The sequence below is a fragment of the Triticum dicoccoides genome, chromosome 2A, assembly GCF_002162155.2.
Source record: "Triticum dicoccoides isolate Atlit2015 ecotype Zavitan chromosome 2A, WEW_v2.0, whole genome shotgun sequence".
Taxonomy (NCBI): domain Eukaryota; kingdom Viridiplantae; phylum Streptophyta; class Magnoliopsida; order Poales; family Poaceae; genus Triticum; species Triticum dicoccoides.
In genome coordinates, this window is record NC_041382.1 from 11,668,618 (window position 1) to 11,688,901 (window position 20,284).

The window sequence follows — 20,284 nt, forward strand, 5'->3', positions numbered from 1 at the left end:
ACTAAAAGACTCGATTACAAGATCTAAAGAAATACCTTCAAGCAATCACCTCCTCGGCAACGGCGCCAGAAAAGAGCTTGATGTCTACTACACAACCTTCTTCTTGTAGACGTTGTTGGGCCTCCAAGTGCAGAGGTTTGTAGGACAGTAGCAAATTTCCCTCAACTGGATGACCTAAGGTTTATCAAACCGTAGGAGGCGTAGGATGAAGATGGTCTCTCTCAAGCAACCCTGCAACCAAATAACAAAGAGTCTCTTGTGTCCCCAACACACCCAATACAATGGTAAATTGTATAGGTGCACCAGTTCGGCGAAGAGATGGTGATACAAGTGCAATATGGATAGAAGATGATAGTTTTTGTAATCTGAAAATATAAAAACAGCAATGTAGCAAGTGATAAAAGTGAGCATAAACGGTATTGCAATGATAGGAAATAGGGCCTAGGGTTCATACTTTCACTAGTGCAAGTCCTCTCAACAATAATAACATAATTGGATCATATAACTATCCCTCAACATGCAACAAAGAGTCACTCCAAAGTCACTAATAGCGGAGAACAAATGAAGAGATTATGGTAGGGTATGAAACCACCTCAAAGTTATTCTTTCCAATCAATTCGTTGGGCAATTCCTATAAGTGTCACAAAAAGCCCTAGAGTTCGTACTAGAATAGCACCTTAAGACACAAATCAACCAAAACCCTAATGTCACCTAGATACTCCAATGTCACCTCAAGTATCTGTGGGTATGATTATACGATATGCGTCACACAATCTCAGATTCTTCTATTCAACATACACATAGAACCTCAAAGAGTGCCCCAAAGTTTCTACCGGAGAATCACGACGAAAACGTGTGCCAACCCCTATGCATAGGTTCATGGGCGGAACCCGCAAGTTGGTCACCAAAACATACATCAAGTGAATCACGTGGTATCCCATTGTCACCACAGATACGCACGGCAAGACATACATCAAGTGTTCTCAAATCTTTAAAGACTCAATCTGATATGATAACTTCAAAGGGGAAACTCAATCAATTACAAGAGAGTAGAGGGGGAGAAGAAACATAAGATCCAGCTATAATAGCAAAGCTCGCGATACATCAAGATCGTGCCAAATGAAGAACACGAGAGAGAGAGAGAGAGAGAGAGAGAGAGAGAGAGAGATCAAACACATAGCTACTGATACATACCCTCAGCCCCGAGGGTGAACTATGTTGGGGAACGTAGCAGAAATTCAAAATTTTCCTACGTGTCACCAAGATCTATCTATGGAGAAACCAGCAACGAGGGGAAGGAGAGTGCATCTACATACCCTTGTAGATCACTAAGCGGAAGCGTTCAAGAGAACGGGGTTGAAGGAGTCGTACTCGTCGTGATCCAAATCACCGGAGATCCTAGTGTCGAACGGACGGACCTCCGCATTCAACACACGTACAGCCCGGTGAAGTCTCCCATGCCTTGATCCAGCAAGGAGAGAGGGAGAGGTTGAGGAAGACTCCATCCAGCAGCAGCACAACGGCTTGGTGATGGTGGAGGAGCATGGCAATCCAGCAGGGCTTCGCCAAGCACCACGGGAGAGGAGAAGGACTTGGGAGAGGGGGAGGGCTGCACCAGAACATTGGTGTGCGGCTGCCCTCCCACCCCCTCATATATATAGGGGCAAGGGAGAGGGGGGCCGGCCCCCTCAGATCCCATCTGAGGAGGGGGCGGCGGCCAGGGGGTTGCCTTGCCCCCCAAGGCAAGGGGGGCGCCCCCCTTTAGGGTTCCCCCAAAACCCTAGGCGCATGGGCCCTAGGGGGAGGCGCCCAGCCCACTAAGGGGCTGGTCCCTCTCCACATACAGCCCATAGGGCCCTCCAGGGCAGGTGGACCCTCCCGGTGGACCCTCGGAACCCCTTCGGTGGTCCCGGTACAATACCGGCAACCCCCCGAATTATTCCGGTGACCGTATGATGACTTCCCATATATAAATCTTTACCTCCGGACCATTTCGGAACTCCTAGTGACGTCCGGGATCTCATCCGGGACTCCGAACAACATTCGGTAACCACATACAAACTTCCTTTATAACCCTAGCGTCATCGAACCTTAAGTGTGTAGACCCTACGGGTTCGGGAAGTATGCAGACATGACCGAGACGTTCTCCGGTCAATAACCAACCGCGGGATCTGGATACCCATGTTGGCTCCCACATGTTCCACGATGATCTCATCGGATGAACCACGATGTCAAGGACTTAATCAATCCCGTATACAATTCCCTTTGTCTATCGCTATGATACTTGCCCGAGATTCGATCGTCGGTATCCCGATACCTTGTTCAATCTCGTTACTGGCAAGTCTCCTTACTCGTTCCGTAATACATCATCCCATGATCAACTCCTTGATCACATTGTGCACATTATGATGATGTCCTACCGGGTGGGCCCAGAGATACCTCTCCATTTACACGGAGTGACAAATCCCAGTCTCGATTCGTGCCAACCCAACAGACACTTTCGGAGATACCTGTAGTGTACCTTTATAGCCACCCAGTTACGTTGTGACATTTTGCACACCCATAGCACTCCTACGGTATCCGGGAGTTGCACAATCTCATGGTCTAAGGAAATGATACTTGACATTAGAAAAGCTATAGCATACGAACTACATGATCTTGTGCTAGGCTTAGGATTGGGTCTTGTCCATCACATCATTCTCCTAATGATGTGATCCCGTTATTAATGACATGCAATGTCCATGGTTAGGAAACCGTAACCATCTATTGATCAATGAGCTAGTCAACTAGAGGCTTACTTGGGACATGGTGTTGTCTATGTATCCACACATATATCTCAGTTTCCTAGCAATACAATTCTAGCATGGATAATAAACGATTATCATGAACAAGGAAATATAATAATAACCAATTTATTATTGCCTCTAGGGCATATTTCCAACAGTCTCCCACTTGCACTAGAGTCAATAATCCAGTTCACATCGATATGTGATTAACACTCAAGGTCACATCCCCATGTGACTAACCCCCAAAGAATTCTGGGTTTGATCATGTTATGCTTGTGAGAGAGGTTTCAGTCAACGGGTCTGCTACATTCAGATCCGTATGTACTTCGCAAATTTCTATGTCATCTTGTAGATGCAACTACTATGCTACATTTGGAGCTATTCCAAATAAATGTTCTACTATACGAATCCAGTTTACTACTCAGAATAATCTGGATTGGTGTCAAAGTATGCATCGGCGTAACCCTTTACGACGAACTCTTTACCACCTCCATAATCGAGATAATTCCTTAGTCCACTAGTTACTAAGGATAACTTTGACCGCTGTCCTGTGATCCATTCTTGGATCACTCTTGTACCCCTTGACTGACTCATGGCAAGGCACACTTCAGGTGCGGTACACAGCATAGCATACTGTAGAGCCTATGTCTTAAGCATAGAGGACGACCTTCGTCCTTTCTCTCTCTTCTGCCGTGGTCGAGCTTTAAGTCTTAACTTCATACCTTACAACTCAGGCAAGAACTCCTTCTTTGACTGATCCATCTTGAACACCTTTAAGATCATGTCAAGGTATGTGCTCATTTGAAAGTACCATTAAGTGTTTTGATCTATCCTTATATATCTTGATGCTCAATGTTCAAGTAGCTTAATCCAGGCTTTCCATTGAAAAACACTTTCCAAATAACCCTATATGCTTTCCAGAAATTCTACGTCATTTCTGATCAACAACATATATTCATCAGAAATTCTATAGTGCTCCCACTCACTTCTTTGGAAATACAAGTTTCTCATAAACTTTGTATACACCCAAAATCTTTGATCATCTCATCAAAGCATACATTCCAACTCCGAGATGCTTACTCCAGTCCTTAGAAGGATTGCTTGAGCTTTGCATACTTATTAGCATCTTTCAGGATTGACAAAACCTTCCGGTTGTATCACATACAACCTTTCCTCAAGAAAATCGTCGAGGAAACAATGTTTTGACATCCTATCTGCAAGATTTCATAAATAATGCAATAATCGCTAACATAAATCCAACAGACTCTTAGCATCGCTACGAGTGAGAAAGTCTCATCATAGTCAACTCCTTGAACTTGTCGGATAACATCTTAACGACAAGTCGAGCTTTCTTAATGGTGACACTTACCATCATTGTCCGTCTTCCTTTTAAAATCCATATGTACCTAAGAGCCTTACGACCATCAAGTAGTTCTTCCAAAGTCTACACTTTGTTTCCATACATGGATTCTCTCTCGGATTTTATGGCCTCGAGCCATTTATAGGAATTCGGGCCCACCATCGCTTCTCCATAGCTCGTAGGTTCATTGTTGTCTAGCAACATGACTTCCAAGACAAGATTACGTTCCACTATGAAATAGTACGCATCCTTGTCATCCCACGAGGTTTGGTAGTGACTTGATCTGAAGTTTCATGATCACTATCATAAGCTTCCACTTCAATTGGTGTAGGTGCCATAGGAACAACTCCCTGTGCCATGTCACACACTAGTTGAAGAGACGGTTCAATAACCTTATCAAGTCTCCACCATCCTCCCACTTAATTCTTTCGAGAGAAACTTTTCCTCGAGAAAGGACCCGATTCTAGAAACAATCCCTTATTGCTTTCAGATCTGAGACAGGAGGTATACCCAACTGTTTTGGGTGTCCTATGAAGATGCATTTATCCGCTTTGGGTTCTAGCTTATCAGCCTGAAACTTTTTCACATAAGCGTCGCAGCCCCAAACTTTTAAGAAATGACAACTTAGGTTTCTCTAAACCATAGTTCATGCGTTGTCATCTCATCGGAATTACGTGGTGCCCTATTTAAAGTGAATGTGGTTGTCTCTAATGCCTAACCCATAAACTATCATGGTAATTCGATAAGAGACATCATGGTATGCATCATATCCAATAGGGTGCAGTTATGATGTTCGGACACACCATCACACTATGGTGTTCCAGGCTGTATTAGTTGTGAAACAATTTCCACAATGTCTTAATTCTGTGCCAAACTCGTAATTCAGATATTCATCTCTATGATCATATCATAGATCTTTTATCCTCTTGTCACGACGATCTTTCAACTTCACCCTGAAATTACTTGAACCTTTCAATAATTCAGACTCGTGATTCATCAAGTAAATATACTCAACATCTACTCAAATTATCTGTGAAGTAAGAACACAACGATATCCACTACACGCCTCAGCACTCATTGGACTGCACACATCAAAATGTATTACTTCCAACAAGTTGCTTTCTAGTTCCATTTTACTGAAAACGAGGCTTTCAGTCATCTTGCCCATGTGGTATGATTTGCATGTCTCAAGTGATTCAAAATCAAGTGAGTCCAAACGGTCCATTTGCATGGAGTTTCTTCATGCATATACACCAATAGACATGGTTCGCATGTGTCAAACTTTTCAAAAACGAGTGAGCCCAAAGATCCATCAACATGGAGCTTCTTCATGCGTTTTATACCGGTATGACTTAAGTGGCAGTGCCACAAGTAGGTGGTACTATCATTACTATCTTATATCTTTTGGCATGAACATGTGTATCACTACGATCGAGATCCAACAAACCATTCATTTTAGGTGCAAGACCATTGAAGGTATTATTCAAATAAACAGAGTAACCATTATTCTCCTTAAATGAATAACCGTATTGCGATAGACATAATCCAATCACGTCTATGCTTAACGCAAACACCAAATAACAATTATTTAGGTTTAACACCAATCTCGATGGCAGAGGGTGCGTGCGATGCTTGATCATATCAACATTGGAAACACTTCCAACACATATCGTCAGCTCACCTTTAGCTAGTTTCCGTTTATTCCATAGCTTTTTTTCGAGTTACTAACACTTAGCAACCGAACCGGTATCTAATACCCTGGTGCTACTAGGAGTACTAGTAAAGTACACATCAACACAATGTATATCCAATATACTTCTATCGACCTTGCCAGCCTTCTAATCTACCAAGTATCTAGGGTAATTCTGCTCCAATGGTTGTTCCCCTTATTACAGAAGCACTTAGTCTCGGGTTTGGGTTCAACCTTGGGTTTCTTCACTAGAGCAGCAGCTGAATTGCCGTTTCATGCAGTATCCCTTCTTGCCCTTGCCCTTCTTAAAACTAGTGGTTTCACCAACCATCAACAATTGATGCTCCTTCTTGATTTCTACTTTTGTGGTGTCAAACATCGAGAATATCTCAAGGATCATCATATATGTCCCTGATATATTATAGTTCATCACGAAGCTCTAGCAGCTTGGTGGCAATGACTTCGGAGGAACATCACTATCTCATCTGGAAGATCAACTCCCACTCGATTCAAATGATTGTTGTACTCAGATAATCTGAGCACAAGCTCAACAATTGAGCTTTTCTCCCTTAGTTTGCAGGCTAAGAAAATCGTCGGAGGTCTTATACCTCTTGACGTGGGCACGAGCCTGAAATCCCAATTTCAGCCCTCGAAACATCTCATATGTTTCGCGACGTTTCAAAACGTCTTCGGTGCCTCAATTCTAAACCGTTTAACTGAACTATCACGTAGTTATCAAAATGTGTATGTCAGATGTTCGCAACATCCACAGACAACGTTCGAGGTTCAGCACACTGAGCGGTGCATTAAGGACATAAGCCTTCTATGAAGAAATGGGGACAATCCTCACTTTACGGACCTAGTCCGCATAATTGCTACTATCAACTTTCAACTAAATTTTCTCTAGGAACATATCTAAAACGTAGAACTGAAGCACGAGCTATGACATGATTTGCGAAGACCTTTTGACTATGTTCAGGATAATTAAGTTCATCTTATGAACTCCCACTTAGATAGACATCCCTCTAGTCATCTAAGTGATTACATGATCCGATTCAACTAGGCCGTGTCCGATCATCACGTGAGACGGACTAGTCAACATCAGTGAACATCTTCATGTTGATCGTATCTTCTATACGACTCATGCTCGACCTTTCGGTCTCTTGTGTTCCGAGGCCATGTCTGTACATGCTAGGCTCGTCAAGTCAACCTAAGTGTTTCGCGTGTGTAAATCTGGCTTACACCCGTTGTATGTGAACGTAAGAATCTATCACACCCGATCATCACGTGGTGCTTCGAAACGGCGAACTTTCGCAACGGTGCACAGTTAGCGGGAACACTTTCTTGAAATTTTAATGAGGGATCATCTTATTTACTACCGTCGTTCTAAGCAAATAAGATGTATAAACATGATAAACATCACATGCAACCAAATAGTGACATGATATGGCCATCATCACTTTGCTCCTTTTGATCTCCATCTTCGGGGCTCCATGATCATCATCGTCACCGGCATGACACCATGATCTCCATCATCGTGTCTTCATGAAGTTGTCTCGCCAACTATTACTTCTACTACTACAGCTAATGATTAGCAATAAAGTAAAGTAATTACATGACGTTTATGTTGACACGCAGGTCATAAATAAATTAAGACAACTCCTATGGCTCCTGCCGGTTGTCATACTCATCGACATGCAAGTCGTGATTCCTATTACAAGAACATGATCAATCTCATACATCACATATCATTCATCACATTCTTCTTGGCCATATCACATCACATAGCATACCCTGCAAAAACAAGTTAGACGTCCTCTAATTGTTGTTTGCATGTTTTACGTGGCTGCTATGGGTTTCTAGCAAGAACGTTTCTTACCTACGCAAAGACCACAACGTGATATGCCAATTGCTATTTACCCTTCATAAGGACCCTTTTCATCGAATCCGATCCGACTAAAGTGGGAGAGACAGACACCTGCCAGCCACCTTATGCAACTAGTGCATGTCAGTCGGTGGAACCGGTCTCACGTAAGCGTACGTGTAAGGTTGGTCCGGGCCGCTTCATCCCACAATGCCGCCGAATCAAGATTGGACTAGTAACGGTAAGCATATTGAACAAAATCAACGCCCACAACTAATTTGTGTTCTACTCGTGCATAGTAACTATGCATAGACCTAGCTCATGATGCCACTGTTGGGGAACGTAGCAGAAATTCAAAATTTCCCTAAGTGTCACCAAGATCTATCTATGGAGAAACTAGCAACGAGGGGAAGGAGAGTGCATCTACATACCCTTGTAGATTGCTAAGCGGAAGCGTTCAAGAGAACGGGGTTGAAGGAGTCGTACTCGTCGTGATCCAAATCACCGGAGATCCTAGTGCCGAACGGACGGCACCTCCGCGTTCAACACACGTACAGCCCGGTGAAGTCTCCCATGCCTTGATCCAGCAAGGAGAGAGGGATAGGTTGAGGAAGAATCCATCCAGCAGCAGCACAACGGCTTGGTGATGGTGGAGGAGCATGGCAATCCTGCAGGGCTTCGCCAAGCACCACGGGAGAGGAGAAGGACTTGGGAGAGGGGGAGGGCTGCACCAGAACATTGGTGTGCGGCTGCCCTCCCACCCCCTCATATATATAGGGGCAAGGGAGAGGGGGGCCGGCCCCCTCAGATCCCATCTAAGGAGGGGGCGGCGGCCAGGGGGGTTGCCTTGCCCCCCAAGGCAAGGGGGGGCGCCCCCCTTTAGGGTTCCCCCAAAACCCTAGGCGCATGGGCCCTAGGGGGGAGGCGCCCAGCCCACTAAGGGGCTGGTCCGTCTCCACATACAGCCCATAGGGCCCTCCAGGGCAGGTGGACCCTCGGAACCCCTTCGGTGGTCCCGGTACAATACCGGCAACCCCCCGAATTATTCCGGTGACCGTATGATGACTTCCCATATATAAATCTTTACCTCTGGACCATTCCTGAACTCCTCGTGACGTCCGAGATCTCATCTGGGACTCCGAACAACATTCGGTAACCACATACAAACTTCCTTTATAACCCTAGCATCATCGAACCTTAAGTGTGTAGACCCTACGGGTTCAGGAAGCATGCAGACATGACCGAGACGTTCTCCGGTCAATAACCAACAGCGGGATCTGGATACCCATGTTGGCTCCCACATGTTCCACGATGATCTCATCGGATGAACCACGATGTCAAGGACTTAATCAATCCCGTATACAATTCCCTTTGTCTATCGGTACGATACTTGCCCGAGATTCGATCGTCGGTATCCCGATACCTTGTTCAATCTCGTTACCGGCAAGTCTCTTTACTCGTTCCGTAATACATCATCCTGTGATCAACTCCTTGATCACATTGTGCACATTATGATGATGTCCTACCGAGTGGGCCCAGAGATACCTCTCCGTTTACACGGAGTGACAAATCCCAGTCTCGATTCGTGCCAACCCAACAGACACTTTCGGAGATACCTGTAGTGTACCTTTATAGCCACCCAGTTACATTGTGACATTTGGCACACCCAAAGCACTCCTACGGTATCCGGGAGTTGCACAATCTCATGGTCTAAGGAAATGATACTTGACATTAGAAAAGCTATAGCATACGAACTACATGATCTTGTGCTAGGCTTAGGATTGGGTCTTGTCCATCACATCATTCTCCTAATGATGTGATCCCGTTATCAATGACATCCAATGTCCATGGTTAGGAAATCGTAACCATCTATTGATCAACGAGCTAGTCAACTAGAGGCTTACTTGGGACATGGTGTTGTCTATGTATCCACACATGTATCTCAGTTTCCTAGCAATACAATTCTAGCATGGATAATAAACGATTATCATGAACAAGGAAATATAATAATAACCAATTTATTATTGCCTCTAGGGCATATTTCCAACAAACTACTCCCTCCTCGTCATGGAGAGCATCGGGATGATGAAGATGGCCACCGGAGAGGGATTGCCCCCTCCGGCAGGGTGCCGGAACGGGTCTAGATTGGCTTTCGGTGGCTACGGAGGCTTTTGGCAGCGGAACTCCCGATCTATTCTGCTCTCTGATGTTTTTAGGGTATATGGAGGTATATAGGCGGAAGAAGTACGTCAGGGGGGCACGAGGGGCCCACGAGGGTGGAGTGTGTGCCCTAGGGGGGTGGGCGTGCCACCTACCTTGTGGCCTCCTCGAAGCTTCCTTGACGTAGACTCCAAGTCTTCTAGGTTTCTTTCCTTCCAAAAATGAGTTCCGTGAAGTTTCCGGTCAATTGGACTCCGTTTGATTTTCCCTTTCTTCGAAACCCTAAAATAGGGTAAAAACAAAAACTGGCACTGGGCTCTCGGTTAATAGGTTAGTCTCGAAAATGATATAAAAGTGTATAATAAAGCCCAATAATTTCCAAAACAGATAATATAATAGCATGGAACAATCAAAAATTATAGATACGTTGGAGACGTATCAACCCTGACCCCGATCCCAACCCCGAGGTGCGCCACCCCCTCTTTGCTCCCTCTTCATATGTCAGCACATAATGATGCAAGGGGGAGTGTTCATAATGTGGCTAGTGTTCATAATGATGCAATGGGGAGTGGAGTCAGTGGTGTTTGTTTCAGCTTCTTAGAGTGCTCATAATGTTGCTGTTAAAATGGTTGTTAGAGTGCTGAAATGCTTGCTGTTAAAAAAGTGACCTATGTTTTGCCGGAAATGTTGATTCATTTCCATTCCGGCAAATTTCAGGCGCTCTATATGTGCACTTTCTAGCAAAGGTCATGCCGAAATTTTCCGTGAATTTTGGCATGACTTGTGCTAGAAAGTTGGACATATCGAGTGCTTGAGATTTGTCGCGACGGGAATGAAACGACATTTCTGGCAAAACAAAGGTCACTTTTTTGTCATTATTCACTTTATTATATAAAGCTTGATAATTAAACGACTACAACATTGAACCCTAGGAAACATGACCAACACCGATGAGGCCGGAGGTTCTCAGTCCCAATTACGTCGAGCACACGCCTACCTCGAGTTTCTGGCGGATCAGCAGCGACAGGAAGCTGGGTGTCCGGACCGCCTTGTCATGACGGATGACGACGATGGTGGCGCCGGTGCCGACACTATGCCACCAACGACACCGGCACTGAGACTGGCGCTGATGATGTTCCTAACTATAGCACAGAAGGTGGGCCCTCCCAAGCCAGGGAGGGAAAGAAGGAAAAGAGGACACGACGCCCAAATGAGCTCGGCACCGGAAGACTGGTGGTCATGGTGGTGCACCCCGGCGAGTTCGAGCCATCAGAGCCGCGAGAAGTGGCAGCGTGTTGCGGCAACCAACTAGCATGCATCCTACGAGATACCGCTAACATCAACACCACAAAAATACGGAAGAATGAACATTTGAAGAAGCTGCTTCTAACTAGGTTGCATGCAAGATTCCTGTTCCCCGGTCGGAATGACGAAGTCGACCCATGGGATGATGATGCCATGAAAAAAAATCAACAACAAAGCCCTAGGGAAGTTCAACAACGCATTGAGTGCTTGGAAAACTAGGGTGAAAAAGGCGATTCAGGTAGACCATGAAACCTACGCCGAGATTGTTGCAGACAATCCGAAAATTACGATAGAGGACTTTGAAAAGTTCAAGGAGACTTGCAATGAAGAAGCTGCCAAGGCCAGGTCGGAGAGAGGCAAGCAGCTCCAGGCAAAGAACATGGGGAACCACCACCTTGGATGTCGTGGTTACACGGGAAAGAGGCCCGTGTGGGCTAAGGAGGACGCAGAACATGAACGTTAGGGGATCCAAGACCCATTGGCTGAGTTCACCGACCAGCAGGAGCACGACTTCATCAGGGCCCGATTCTCATGGGAGCCCAAGAAAAAGATTTTTTTTCACCGATGGGCCGACTAGGAAATTCATGAGAATACTGGTAATTATCCTTTTACCACCTTACATATTAGGTTCTGATCAACCAAGTCTACTACATTCTAGTCGCATTCGTAAATGATTCACGGCCCATTTTGTAGAGAGAGCAACACAAGCTTGCGGCCGAGAGCGACTCGTCGACTCAGTCGACTCAGTCGTCGGCGAAGTACAAGTGGGACACTCCTTTTAACCGGGCCATGAACATAATGATGGGACACCCGCCCGGCCAGCGGCCGCAATATGGACGTGTGCACGGCGCCGGGGATGGGGCCATGTGGAAGTACTATTATAATGAGGACCCCGAGGCCAAAAGACATAGAAAGAAGTTCAGTCAAGTGACTATCGATGAGAGGGTGGCGCGGGCGATGGAGAAAGTAAAAGCTGAGACCAAAGCTGAGATAATCACTGCCTGTAGATCTGATATGGTGGCTGCCTTTACAATCTTGATTCCAACAGTGGTCACATGGGTGCAACAAAATCCAAACGCGCCACCAAGTGATTTTCCCATGCCCAGCTTCATCGGGAGCAACTCAATGAACACCGCACCCATACCCATACCTAGTATGGCAACCGCACGCGCACCTCCTCCGGCACCTGCTCCTGCGCATAGCTCTCACAGCAACCCTAGCTCCGTCTCTGGCTTGAATGTCGGGCCGTCGACATTGGTTGTGCTCGACGCCCTCACGGTAAATACGCGTCGTCGCACCTTCATCAACTCAACTAATTAATTAATCTTCAGTTGTCATTCTTTTTGGATCTCTGACGCCGCACGTATATGTATTTGTAGGCCAACTCCACTCCGTGTACCCTCCTTTACAACATGAAGTGCGGGTTGGTGGATGTGGGGAAGGGTACTGTCGGTGTCAAAACCGGCGGATCTCGGATAGGGGGTCCCGAACTGTGTGTCTAAGGCGGATGGTAACAGGAGGCAGGGGACACGATGTTTTACCCAGGTTCGGGCCCTCTTGATGGAGGTAAAACCCTAGGTCCTGCTTGATTTATTCTTGATGATATGGGTATTACAAGAATAGATCTACCACGAGATCAAAGAGGCTAAACCCTAGAAGCTAGCCTATGGTATGATTGTTGTTGTCCTACGGACTAAACCCTTCGGTTTATATAGACACCGGAGGGGGCTAGGGTTACATAGAGTCGGTTACAATGGGAGGAGATCAACATATCCGTATTGCCAAGCTTGCCTTCCACACCAAGGAAAGTCCCATCCGGACACAGGACGAAGTCTTCAATCTTGTATCTTCATAGTCCAACAGTCTGGCCAAAGGTTATAGTGTGGCTGTCTGGACACCCCCTAATCCAGGACTCCCTCAGTAGCCCCTGAACTAAGCTTCAATGATGATGAGTCCGGCGCGCAGATTGTCTTCGGCATTGCAAGGCGGGTACCTCCTCCGAATACTTCATAGAAGATTTTGAACACGAGGATCGTGTCCAGCTCTGCAAAACAAGTTCCACATACCATCATAGAGAGAGAGTAATGTTTTCACAAATCTAATCTGCTGACGTATTCTATAGCGTGACATCACACCACAGCCAAGCCTTCATTCGAATCGTTTTTTACTGTCCCACCTCAGCGCGTTTTGTGAGGCGGTTTCCTTGGCACGTCTTGTCGAAGCAGAGATCGTGTCCCCTTATCACAGGATTCTCATCAATATGGGCGTGGGTAACCCAACCGTGCCATTGATTACGGCGCTTGAGGGATAAGCGAGTTTTACCAGGCTGCTGGGGACGCATAGTTTCGTCCGCCCATATAAAGGGATAAGGATTCACCTTTTCATCCATGCCTTCTTCCTCCTTTGCTCATCCATTTTCGCACACTTGAGCTCCAGCGCCCAAGTCCGCATTTCCCACCTCAACCTTCTCCAACCATGTCCGGAGCGGGAGGCAGGTGGATGGTCTCCTCCATCACGGAGGGACACATCAAGAAGCTGAGGAGAGCTGGATACCTGCCCGACGACATCGCGCACCGGCTCCCAGATTAGGGGCAGCTCATCCCCACCCCCAGGCCCCACGAGAGGGTAGTGTTTCTTACCCATTTTCTCCGCGGACAGGGATTCCCTCTCCACTCATTTGTCTGGGGGCTCATGTTCTACTACAGCCTGGATTTCCGCGATCTGGCCCCGAACTTTATCCTCAACATCTCGGTGTTTATCGTCGTGTGCGAGGCCTTCCACCGCATCAACACTTCCGCTTATGGCTGGGGACCTTCAATGTCAAGCCGAAGGTAGTGAGCGGCCGCCAGGCGGAGTGCGGAGGAGCCATGGTGGGCAAGATGCCCAACGTCACACGGCTCGAGGGCTCCTTCGTGGAGACCATAAAGGGGTGGCAATCGGGGTGGTTCTACATCACCGAGCCGCGTGACCCTGAATGGGCAACGGCCCCCGAGTTCCGATTTGGCATCCCCACGCGGCTCACCTCCTAGCAAGAGAAGGGCCTGTCCTGGGGTAGTTCGGGAGAGCGGACCGGACTCCAAACATGTATCCAAAACATGGTGAGCAAGAAGCTCAAACTCGTCAACGTATTACAGGTCATGCTCATCCGCCGGATCCTCCCGTGTCAACAACGGGCTTTCAACTTGTGGGAGTTCGACCCGGCCCAGCACCAAACTCTGAACAGGCTCTTCGACACAACACACGAGGATGCCTGGAAGGTGCTATTCAAGGGCGCCGAGGTTCCCCCTCCACTATCGAGGATCGCGGATTCTGCGTGAAGCGCCAAGCCAGCGCGGTAAGCTGTTTTACCTCTTACAGGATACTCGTTTTTCATAGTTTGACTCTATGCAGGATCTAAGCTCCCGTACCTTTGACAGGATTGGCGGGAGACGGCCGGATAGATCGACTGTCCGGCTCCTTTGCCCAAAGGCCCAGCAGACGCCCACTTGGCAGAGCTGCTGGTTCCGGCACCTTACGTGGTGCCAGAGAAGAAGGCAAAGAAGAAGGCCGTGGGAACCCGAAAGAGTTCCCGGCGCCCGGTGGTGTCGGCTCATCGTCTGATGACTCTGAGGCACACTCCTCCCACGAAGATGAGGAGGAGGAAAAAGAGGCTTCTTCCCCTCCAGCAAGGGGAGAAAAGAAAAGGAAGGCCGCCCCAACTGGGGAGGCCGGAGGGTCCCATAGGGGAAGGACCCTTCCTCCGAACTACTCCACCAACGCCGCCGACAACAAACAGGAGTGGCCGCCCAGGGCCAAGCCCCTGGCGAAGTCGTAAGTATTCGGACACCAGAGTGACTCGTAGCGTTCCTTTATTGCACAGCTTCTCCTAACGCCGAATATAATCATGCAGTCCGCCCCGAGCCCAAGTCGACATATCGTCGAGTGGTTCCTTGGATTCGTCGGACGTGAATAGCTTTTCACTTCTGACCGCTTCCACCCGCCCTACGGACAACGCCGAGGTGTTGTCCCAAAAGGCTCCAAGCCAAGGGGGAGGTGGTCCTAGAGGCGCCGCAAGGCGACCTTCCGGACTGGAGGCGAAAAGGGAGCAAGGCTCCCAAGGGCTCCAAGTCCGGCCCTGGGCCGAACACCGCACCGGAACCTTCAATGGTTCCGGACTCCGGCAGGCGGCCCCCCACTAAGAAGGTCAAGCCTACCGCGCCGGTGACCTCCGTCCAACCGGAGGCACCGGATAACTTGCTGGAGGTGCTTAACGGCGCCTCCATCGACGAGGAGCACCGCACTATTATGAGTGCGGTGATCCATAAAGTTCAGTCCGCCAAAAGCGGGCTGACTGAAGCCTGTGCCAGCCTTCTAACAGGCTTTGAGGTATGTAAAAATATATGGAAATATTACCGCATAGACAGTAGCCCCTGATGCTCTATTTGGTGTTCAGAAAGAAAAACCGAATAGAGGATCTAATAATATTCGCAGGAGTCTAACATAATTATGTCAATATGGGTATGCAGGCTGCGCTGCTGACCTCTGCCGCACTGACTGCGGAGGTCAATGCGTTGAAGTAGAGCCTCGGGCGGTCCGAGAAAGAACTCGGCCTTGCCAAGAAGCAACTCGAGGAGAAAGAAGGTAAGTAATACCTTGTGTAAGTATATATTAAAAAGATGTGGTTGCAAAAAATGACAGGATCATCGTGGCTATGGCAGGGGCCACGAACGAGGTGGCGACCCTGAACCAAGCGTTGTCCGAGGCCAAAAAAAAAGCGGCCACGGAGCGCACCACGCGAGGGAAACATGAAGCGCGGGTGGAGGAGGTGCAGCAAGAGCTCCAGGCTCTCGTGAAAAAACACGATAGTTTGGAGCTTGACTCGAAGACGCGAGAGTACAAGCTCGCGGCGGCCCTTGAAGGCGCCAAGTCTGCCAAGGCCGAAGCCCAGAAATCCCTCCAGGAAATTGAGGCGATGAAGAAGATAGCGGCGGGTAAGCCATTCATTATGCAAAGCAAGCACGTGAAAGTGAATTACTTGTTACCTACCCGAGTCCGGAGCTCTCTAGGAGCGTTCGCAGATTTGCCCCGCAGCGTGTCAGATGCCGCCACCTACTACCGGGCCGAGGAAGGGAGCTCGACGGAAAAGGTGTTCTGGTCTCAGTATGCTTAGGCCGGACACCCGGTGCCCTTGAGCGACCAGCTGAAGCAGTTGGTCGAGCTCCATAAGGTGGCCGAACAGGCCATGAAGGGTCTTATAGTCTGGCTGTGGCCTGGAGAGGCCATGCCTGGGAGCTACTTTGGGATGGTGAGGCGGCTGGCGGATGCCTGTCCGTGGCTTGAAGTCATCAAGCGCTCCGTCTACATCGAGGGCGCCCGCAGGGCGCTTGCCCGTGTTAAAGTACACTAGGGCAAGATGGATGCTGAGAAGCTGGTGAAGGACGGGCCACCGCAGGGCAAGGAGCATCGCAGCCCCGAGATGTACTATGAGGGCGTCCTGAAGGGTGCCCACCTTGTGGCGGATGAATGTTCCAAGGATGTAATTTTTTAGTGAACTCGCATTTGTGATCCTGTATGCTGAAAAAAAATTCATATGCGCTATGCAACGCTTGTGTGAATTTAAAATATTACCTTCTGTACGGCCATTTATTAAATCTGAGAGATGGCGAGTCGTCGGCTTCTGCCCCCATGCCACGAGTGTTGGGGTGTTCGGGACAAACCTGAGCACTCTTTTTCCCATTCTTGGGTCCTTCGAGGGAGGTGCTCAGCACAACGAACAAGGCAATCGGACTGTAATGCGTTATCGCTCTCACTTGGCCAGAGAATTCTATAATTTTAAATTTTGGCGAAGCCCCTAGTGTTTGGAAGACCAAGTTCGGGGCGCTATACACGCCTAGGCCGGACAAAGCCGAGTCCTCGCCCTAAGCGACATAAGTCTTCAGGGACTCGAAACCTCTCGAACAGTGACCAGCTCTCGCCCTATCATGACAGTCAGTTTTAGCTTTCTCTACTGAGGTGCTTAGCCCAGCTGAACCGGGGCACAATCGCAGTAGTTCTCCCAGTGCTACCTTAGCCGATATAGCGGAACGTAAGGTACCAAAACATGGGAGCCTGGCAAACCCAACTATTGACCAAAGACTTGATTCGGAGCTGATGCATATAATGCTATAAGTTCGGAGTGCCGCACTTGTGAAAGTGTTCAGACTTCTTCATGTCGTATTATGGGGTGCTTGATCCCCTGGCGTATTAGCCGTACCAAAGTGTACGGGTGCTAAATGTCATGAATGAACATATATACATAAAAAGGAATGAATAGAGAATGCAATAGTAGACTGAAGCTAAGCATTGTTTATTCGAAAAAGGTGCGTTAAAAGCAAGACGATACAAATAGTGCGATAAGCAAGAGATGGGACTATTTGACATGTCCCCTCCAAGGGCGAGCTACGGGATAGTATTTAAGACAGGTATTTTGCTCGTTATAGAGACCACCTGGGAATTCCACAGTGTGACGTAGCTTTCTGGCTCCATGGTTGTTGTATCGTGTGTTCGGCAATTGTACTGCCGAACAGGTCTTCCGGAGAGTGAAGTCCCGAAAGTAAGAAAAAGTGATAAAATCGGCAGCCCCTAGTGCGGTTGAGCCGTGTTTTGGGCGTGCCGTGGTCGTGCCCCCCCTGTGCCCATGGTATTTTCAGAGCGTAATTATGTACGCGTAGCACGGATTTTACCGTTTCGCGAGGGCTGGGGTTGGGGCCGCATTGCTATGCTTGCTCGGAACATGCCAGGCGGTCTTGTTATAGGTTACTCCGAGCGCGCTTGATGGTGTCCGGACGTTTTATCGCCGGACTAGAGAATTGCCTTGAGAGGCTGCTTTGTACTTCCGCTGCGAGGGCCGCTGTGTGCTCCTCCGTTCGGAGAGACCACTCGGTGTTTCCATTGACTGTAATGACTCCCCGAGGTCCTGGCATCTTGAGCTTGAGGTATGCATAGTGCGGCACCGCATTGAACTTTGCGAACGCGGTTCACCCGAGCAGTGCGTGGTAGCCACTGCGGAGCGAGACTATATCGAAGATTAACTCTTCGCTTCGGAAATTATCCGGGGATCCGAAGACCACTTCAAGTGTGACTGAGCCTGTGCAATGGCCTCTACACCTGGTATGACGCCCTTAAAGGTCGTTTTTGTGGGTTTAATCCTCGAGGGATCTATGACCATTTTGCGCATTGTATCCTGATAAAGCAGGTTCAGGCTGCTACCGCCGTCCATAAGGACTCGAGTGAGGTGGAATCCGTCAATAATTGGGTCTAGAATCAATGCAGCAAATCCTCCATGGCGGATACTAGTGGGGTGGTCCCTGCGATCGAAAGTGATCGGGCAGCAGGACCATGGGTTGAACTTTGGGGCGACTGGCTCCAACGCGTATACGTCCCATAATGCACGCTTCCGCTCCCTCTTGGGGATGTGGATTGCGTATATCATGTTCACCGTCCGCACTTGTGGGGGGAAACCCTTCTGTCCTCTGTTGTTCGGCTGCCGGGGCTCCTCCTCGTCGTCGCTATGTAGCCCCTTGTCTTTGTTTTCGGCATTTAATTTGCCGGCCTGCTTGAACACCCAACAATCCATGTTGGTGTGGTTGGCTGGCTTGTCGGGGGTGCCATGTATCTGACACGAGCGATCGAGTATACGGTCCAAACTGGACGGGCCCAGAGTGCTTCTTTTGAATGGATTTTTCCGCTGACCGGGCTTAGAGCCTCTGAATCCGGCATTAACTGTCGTGTCCTCCGTATTGTCGCTGTTAATGCGGCGCTTGTGCTTGTTGCGACATGACCTGCCATTGCTGTCCTTGGTATCCGAATTACCAGGGCTCTTTGACATGTTATTGCTGCGAGCCAGCCAGCTGTCTTCTCCCGTGCAAAAGCGGGTCATGAGTGTCGTGAGGGCTACCATGGATTTCGGCTTTTCCTGTCCAAGGTGCCGGGCAAGCCACTCGTCGCAGATGTTATGCTTGAAAGCTGCTAGGGCCTCTGCATCCGGACAGTCGACGATTTGATTTTTCCTGGTTAGGAACCGTGTCCAGAATTGTCTGGCCGATTCCTCTGGCTGCTAAATTATGTGGCTCAGGTCATCGACGTCCGGTGGTCGCACATAGATGCCCTGGAAGTTTTCGAGGAATGCGGCTTCCAGGTCTTCCCAACACCCAATGGATTCTGCTGGCAAGCTGTTGAGCCAATGCCGAGCTGGTCCTTTAAGCTTGAGTGGGAGGTATTTGATGGCGTGTAGATCGTCGCCACGGGCCATGTGGATATGAAGGAGATAGTCCTCAATCCATACCGTAAGATCTGTCGTACCATCGTATGATTCAATATTCACGGGTTTGAAACCCTCTGGGATTTGATGATCCATTACTTCATCTATGAAGCATAGAGGGTGTGCGGCGCCTCTGTACTGGGCTATATCATGACGCAGCTCAAATGAGTTTGTCTATTGTGTTCGGCCCGGCCGGATTTAATTTTACTGTATCCGGCGTGATGGCTATCGTCTCGTGTCGTGGGGCGCCCACGTGATCTGTAGATCGATCTTGTTTGCCTTGCTTTGTCCTCCAATATATTTTGCAGGTCTAACGCATTTCCCCGTGCCTTGGTGTTTTTTTGAGTGACGCTGGGGTGCGGCTTGAGTTGTGGGCCGAGAGGCCTCTTTGTCGCGGCCGCGAGGTGGTCGGTCAGCCGCTAGAGATGTGGGTTTAGATGCTTCCTCCTCTAATCAGGGTAGCAACCTGCGCTTTGAGTACCTTTTGGAGGGGCGTTCGAGTTCGTATTCCTCGATCGCAAGGACTTCAGTCCATCTGTCGGCTAGCAAGTCTTGATCAGCTCTAAGCTGCTGCTGCTTTTTCTTAAGGCTACTCGCCGTGGCCATAAGCCTGCGCTTGAAGCACTCTTGCTCGACGGGATCCTTAGGAACGACAAATTCGTCGTCGTCGAGGCTTGCCTCGTCTTCGGAGGGAGGCATGTAATTATCATCCTCTACCTCTCTATCTGCCGCTCTCTCAGGGGGGCTGGCTTCTCCATCCTCCTGCGCTGAATCTTGCTGGAGGGAGTTGTCTTCGGCACTGTCCGGGGTGTTATTATCTCCTGAGCTGGTATCATCGTTT